The sequence below is a fragment of the Camellia sinensis genome, chromosome 4, assembly GCF_055761805.1.
Source record: "Camellia sinensis isolate YWXY chromosome 4, ASM5576180v1, whole genome shotgun sequence".
NCBI classification, from domain to species: Eukaryota; Viridiplantae; Streptophyta; class Magnoliopsida; order Ericales; family Theaceae; genus Camellia; species Camellia sinensis.
Genome location: NC_138964.1, coordinates 8,894,357 through 8,902,203, shown reverse-complemented (window position 1 = coordinate 8,902,203; position 7,847 = coordinate 8,894,357).

Below are 7,847 nucleotides of genomic sequence, written 5' to 3'. Positions count from 1 at the left end.
ATCTTTAAAAAATTCACTATATACCAAAAATACAAAATAAATACGAAAATGCAATATATATTTTTCATATTTTTGTATATTTATTAATTTTTTAAAAATATTATTTCACAAATATTTTTACTATTTAAAGACATCTAAGTAAGGTATATCTAAAAAAGTAAAAAAAAAAAAGTTCTTAAAATTTTAAAAATATTTACTAAAAATAAAAAAAACGAAAAATAAAAAATTAAATTCAAAAAATTGAAATCAAACACATTGAATGAATTTTTTTTTTTTTTTTTTTAAAAATTTGGAGACTTGTTCAGCTCCTAATAAAAATAAGGATAAATTACAAATAAACCCTTGAGGTTTGATTAAAATACAAATCGTCTGCTATGGTTCTGAAAATTACATTCCACCTCCTGAGGTTTCTAATTTCATAACAAACTGTCTCTTTTATTAATAAAACATCAAATCAATTAACAATTGTTAATGAAGTTATAAATATGTTTCAATTAATAATTTAAGTAATTTTATTATTATATAAATGAGTAATTATAATTTTTTTTTACTTAATTCTGTTAAATAAATTTTTTTAATAAAAGAATATTTATAATTTTTCAAACTGTAGAATACAATCTATATTTTAAATAAATCTCAAAAAAATATATTTATAATTTATCCTTAAAAATAAAACATGTCAAACATAAGCCAAAAAACTGAACAGTCAACCCCAGAACAAACTCGACGCGTCACTCGTCCGCACGTGCTATGCTCTCACCTTTTTTACCTGTTTGTTGATTGTTTGTTTGATGATGGTGATTGAATTGAATTGAATCTTCTTCCTCTTCTTCTATATTGTTCTTCCTCTTTCTCTTTGTCTTTCTACAGTTCAAAGTCAAATCAAGAAAGACAACAAAATCAGCGTCACGCATGATGATATCTATCTCTGCTATATGCGGCATCAGCTCAGCTCTATTGAACAAGGAAACTGATATGTTCTTTCCCATCCCGGATGAATGAGAACGAATTCATCATATAATAGACGATTTTAATTGGTTGAATGGATGACTGTAAGTGTATTTTTTTAATTTATTTAAGTTTAGGTGGATAATAAATAAGAGTTACTCAATTCAACCCAATTCACAAACATCTTAATTTTTATCATATAAATAGATGCTTTTAATGCGTAGAATAGATGAAAATGAATGAATTTTTTTAATTCATTTAAGTTTAGATAGATAATAAATAGAAAGTTACTTGATTCAACCAATCCGTAAGCACCCTAGTTCTAGTTGGCATGATCGTTACCTATAAACTCTGCTCTAGGTCCATGAGAGGGGAGATTTGGACCGGACTGTATGGCCTGTCTACGATAACGCAGGTTGGTCAAAATCTCACGATGCCGAGCTGGGTTCTCAGTTGGCGTGGCCCCCGACCTGTCGTGTACATCCGAAGGGATTGGTCGACCAGGCATGGATTGAGGCCTGACCGAGCTATGACCGAAAGGCATACGGTTGGACGCGCTGTGATCTGTGGTGACCGAGCTAAAGCAGCCCAGGATAGACTAAGGGTGAGGCGAGGGTCGGCAGGCCTCCAACCCGTCAGCCGATATGGCCCAACTTCATATAACCAAGAATGAAGGTAAAACGGGGAAATGCCAGCATGCCACGCGGCCGATCAACCAGGACTGACCGGTCCTACGTAGCTCGACCATGAGCATCACACTCTTGTCCCTTGCCGAGGGACAGGTCGGCGATACATAGCTCGGTTGTGTTGTCTGTTGTGGCAATTCTCCACAAGGAATAGGTCGGTCGTGGTACTCCGGTCGAGTGTGCCACCTGGGCCAATGGCGTAAGGGAGAGGAAATCTGCTCCAAGCACGCGTCAATACCGTTTGGCAGTTTTGCATGTACTGGATGGAGGATTTGGCCTTTACACGCGTAAGGTGGTGAGAGGCGAGCACTGCTTCTTGTCCAGGGAAGGACAGCAGAGGTAGTGCGCGCACAATCCTAAAGCTGCATGGCCAGCCTAGAAAAAGGAAGGGAAGATGAACGCTAGAGGTAAGCGATTGGTGCCACCTGAAACACACTCTCTCTTTCTAACAGCCTTCTTCTTCCTCAAGTGATCTGACTTGATCGTCGGAGGGTCTATCCGGTACAACACCGCTGGGCAGCTCACCGTTCTCTGTGTTGCCAGGTTAGATGCCGTCACGTGAAGCTTGGACTCCAAGGAGTACGGAAGGCAGAGGATATTTCGCCCCCATACAGTCCACATTTGTAGGTTCATGTAAAATCGCTTTTAATTTTCGAAACAAAAGCAAACCTTAATAATTACTAATTCATTAAATAAGCTTCTAATTAATCTAAGAAAAATAATATACAAACTCACTTTTTAAATTTATTTTCTAAATCCAATAATGTGTAAGTTAAACGATTACTTATGTTTGATCAATTCAATTTTTTGCATCCATCCCCTTCTCAACTTGCTATATTAGAAGAATGATTCAAATCATTGACATATGTATAAATTAATCATACAATGCACTAACTTTAACTTTAACAAATATAAACTCTTGGAGATGTGCTTCTTTTGCAGTCTAAGGTTTGAAAATATCTTAATTACAAATAATTTATTGGATCAATCCATACATGACAAATATAGTTATATGACTAGCATATAACTAAGGCCTTGTTTGTTGATAGACTAAAATAGTTTTTTTTTTTTTTTTTTTAAATTCACTACAAGTTATTACATCATTCTCTTCTTTTTTTTTTCCACACGCCTTTTATAAAAAAAAAATCAATTAAAATAGTCAATTCCTAAACAAGTCCTAAATATAAGTAAAATAAAAATGAAATATAAACATATTTTAACTACTTTTTTTTTCTTTTCTTTAATTTAATTTTATTTTTTTATAAATTCATGATTCAACTAATGTAAATAAATTTCTTATCAATGGCCGACCAAAAAGACACTTGCAAAGTTCCAAAATTTTCATGTAATTGGTAGTGTTGTGTTTTTGCTTCATGCTCTGTAAATTGTTAAGTCATCCCCTCGAAAGATTAATCTATGAAAAAGAGGACCAAACCACCACCACACCCCCCCCCCCCCCCCAAAAAAAAAAAACACCAAAAAAAAATAAAAACTAAAATTTTGTCTATAATTTATAATCAATGACTAAAATTTATTTATGTTGTGACCCTATGTCAAGAAGTTTAAAACATACATCATTGATTTATAAATTTAAGTAATTTTATAAGCTGTTTTTTTGAGTGCCTAGACTTTATCCATAAAGAGATTGCCCTTATAAATTACTTCACACGTCTTAAATATTTTAATCGGTATAACAAATAAGAACTTAAAAATTGCATTATCGTATTGAAATTTTTAATTTTTTTTATGGGTTAAACTTCTCTCCGATCCTTAATTGGACTGAAGAGGCATTGTTCGGTTTATTGGACCCATTTTTTAGATTCATTTCGACAATTCAAATCATTCATATTTTAAGATTCGTCGAGTACATCATTGTTGCAAAAAAATTAAGCTGATCGGATAACAACAATCACGTGTTCGCATCAGTTTTGTATGAACCATTTATTTTCTCATCATTTATTTTTTTCATACAAAACAGATTCGAACATGTGGTTTCTATTATCCTATTGACTTGATTTTTTGCAAAGATGTTAAACTCGACGAATTCTAAAATATGAATAATTCAGATCATCAAAACAGGATCTGAAAGTGGGTCCAACGGACCGAACAACATTTCTCCAGTCCAATTAAGGACAGAAGAGAATCATAGTTTTTTTTTTGTTTTTTTTATCAATTAAAGATTTCATTAAGGCCTATTTTGGGATGTAAAAAAAAAATTAATTTTTTGACTTTTTTTGAAAAAATGTAAAAAAAAAAAAAGCCAAAAAATCAATAAGTCAATAAACTAACTTTTCTCGTAGTTGTCAAAATAGACCTAAGAACCATTAATTTATAAAAAAAGTTTAAAATTTAATACAAAATACATTATTGTTAAGTTATTGTTTTCCAGACAAACAATTTAGGGGAGATGATGTATACAGGTAGGTAAATTATACATTTTAGAAAGTTGGTAAAAAGCTAATATTTTGATTTTTTGTGACTTTTTGACTTTTTTTACTAAAAAAACTAATTTTTTGTGTCTTTTTTGTGACTTTTTTAACTACAAAAGCTAAAAAGTTAAACAATTAGCTTTTTACTATGTACCTAAAACACCCCACAATATTAATAGGAAAATATTAAAAATATAATAGTATTATATGTGTTAATTAGTGTACCAACATATGTTATAAAATTATAACTTAAAAATTTAGACCCCACTCATTATATAATTACAAAGATCCAAATCTCTAGAATTATGACATACCATCCGTTAATATACTAATTATTATACCAATTTGTGTGTATAATTTTATTCTTAAAAATAACGTTTAGGACTATTGTTAAGATTGAAAAATATATAAAATATATATAAAAGATGTATAAAAATATATAAAATGTGTATTAAAATTATAAATAATTTAATACTTTATTTGCTGGACCCATAAAGTAATAAACATTTTTTTTGGGGGGTACAAAAAGATATTAATAAACAAAATTTAAAAGGTCAAAAAAATCAAACGTTTAAAAAACGAAGAATTCCCATGATCGAAGTTGGCATGTGGGAGAGTCAAAGAGACACGTAAATGATGCAAGGGGGGTGACGCTATAATAAGGCGCAGACGTGGGATTGGATTTTGATTTTATTTTGTTTGGAAATTATAGGATAAATTACTATTACAATTTTTGAGATTTATTTAAAGTATAAATTATTCATTATAATTTGAAAAATTACAAATATCTTTTTGTTAAAAAATTTTATTTAATAAAATTAACTAAAAAAATAAAATTCATAATTATTCTCTAATACAATAATAAAATTACCTAAATTATTAATTAAAACATATTTTTAATATCATTAAGAATTATTAATTAATTTGATTATTTATTAATAAAATAGGCGATTTGTTATGAAATTAAAAATTTCAGGGATGGAATGTAATTTTCAAAACTACAAAGGACGATTCGTATTTTAATCAAATTTTAAGGAATGCATTTTTAATTTACTCGAAATTATAGTATAGTAGAACATAAAAAAATTATAAAAAAATAGCATAGTAGAACATAAAAAAAATTATAAAAATATATAATAGAACTCATTATATAGTAGGGTGTAACTCAAAAGTTATGAATTTATAATTCAAAATTACACCCTTCTATGTTTATGATGTTTTCGTTTACTATGTAGGGAAATTTTATTTTAGATATTAAGAAAGGTAGGTATCATATTACTTACAATATTTATGAACAATTATTAAATACCTCGTGGCATTGTCCCAAATCCTAAAAAGTCAATAAAAATAAAAATAAAAATAAAACTACGAAAAAACGGAGAATTCCGGTTAGCATTTGGGAGAGTCAAAGAGACACACGTAAATGATGTAAGGGGAGTGACGCTATAATAAGCCAATGAGCCGGTCACCTGGGATTGGATTGATTTGATTTGATTTTGTTTGGAAATTAGAGTACAGTAGAACAAAAAAATATATATATATATATATATATATAAATATATGATATAACTCATTATGTGATGAGATGGGATTCAAAAATTATGGGTGTATAATTCAAAATTACACCCTTCTATATTTATAATATGGAAAATGAGTTGGACCCTTAGTAGAGGTACTAGGAGTTATTTTTGATTGGTTCAAAAAAAATTTTTTTGTTTTTTTGAGCCAGTGACAGTGCGTCAACTGTCACTGCGTCAACTGTCACTGGGAATACTGGGGTCGCCCCCCATTGGGGGTCCCAGCATTGCCCTTATGATATTATCGTTTACTATATAGAAAAATTTTACTTTAAACATTAAGAAAGATAGGTATCATATACTTTAGTTACTTACAATATTTATGAAAAATTATTAAATACCTCATGTGGCATTATTCTAAAAGTATTTAAGTCATCTATTGTGTGGGATTTATGTGTGAGACCCACACAATGGATGACTTAGATGCATTTATAGCATTGTCACGTCAATGTCCCAAAGACAATGAATAATTGCTCGATGTTTGTATTGTTTGATTATGATTTATTAGGTTATTAGTTATAATTTGATTATACATATGGTGTTAATGTTAGTTATGATATTATTTTGATTATAATTTAAAAAGTCTTTAGTTATATCGTAGATTATGTTTGCTTGTTTTTTTGTTAATTATTTTTTTAACCTAAAAATATTTGATTATGACATTTGTGAAAATCAATCCCATAAATATTATACTCGTAGAGAATTTGTACTATGCACGAGCAAGTAACAAAATGTGATAAACAATACTAAACATGTTAAAAATTAACTAAATACTATGATATTAATTTAGATGGGTATTTAAATAATAGATTTGAATGATTTCACTATGTTTATATAAATATGCAGAACTAATTAATTTTTTTGAAGTGCACTCAATCGAATAAACTTAATTGAAAATGAAGAATAAGAGTGAAATTCTATAAATATAAGATGAAGATAAAAAAAATTAAATTTATATTTGAAGATGAATATAGAAAGAGAAAATTAGGTAAATTTTTGAAAAAGAAGAAATTTAACTGAAAATCAAGAACGAGAGTGGATTATATACATATAAGATAGAGATAAAAAAAATCAAGTTTAAATTTGAGAATGAACTATAAGAATATAGAAAGAGAAAATTAAATAAATTCTAGAAAAATGAAGTAGAGAAAAATTCGGTAAATATCAAATGAAGATTGAAAAAATAAATCACGTTGAAATTCAAAAATAAAATAAGATAAACCTTAAAAAAAATCTAATATAACTCTAATGATAGAAGAACAGAAGGGGATAGTAGTTTAAAAATTGGATAAGAGTGAAATGTCATCTATAATTTTAAAAAATTTGTATAAAAAAAAAAAAAAAAAAAAAAAACCTCAAAAATAAGAACTGAGCTGTGATAAGTTAAAAATTAGATAAGAGTTAAATGGCAACTATAATTTTTTAAAATTCAAATTTTGAGTAGTTAAAAAATAAGTATTTATGATATCTTATTATAAAAAATTTAACTCTATTTTGTGTCTACTACTAATAATTTTTAACAATTTTTTTATTCTAAAGCCACTAGTTAAAGAAAAAAAAAATTCAAGGGATCCCCTTTATATTTCTTAATTTTATTTTGTGTCAATAACTTATAAATTTCAACAATTTTTGTATTACGAAACTATTAAATAAAAAAAAAATAGCATAACTTTTCTTTTTAAAATCTTAGTTAGTTTTATTTTTACTTTGTGTTAAGAGCTAGTAAAGAGACATTGGTAGTGCTATGCACAATCAAAAAATAGTTTTAAAATCAATAATAATATAAAATTTATCTAAAATATGTAGAAAAAATTATTTCTGATAAATTAAATTTTATTCATTTTTATCAGAATTACACATAAATAACTTGTATATTTATGCTAACGTGACCTTCACCTAATCATTAAAAATTGTTTTGGTTTATATCCAACTTATAAATTATTTGACCTATTTATTATTAGATTAGTAAATAAATATCTATAAGTATTTTTATTTTTCAAATAAGAAAAATGAACATATTTTATGCATATCTATTTAAAAATTTGAACTTAGGTTAAAAAAAGTATATATTTATGTTAACATGAAATAAATAGTTACATATATTCATATATTAAAAAATACTTAGGTTAAAAAAAGTATATATTTATGTTAACATGAAATAAATAGTTACATATATTCATATATTAAAAAATTATCTAAGATAGAGT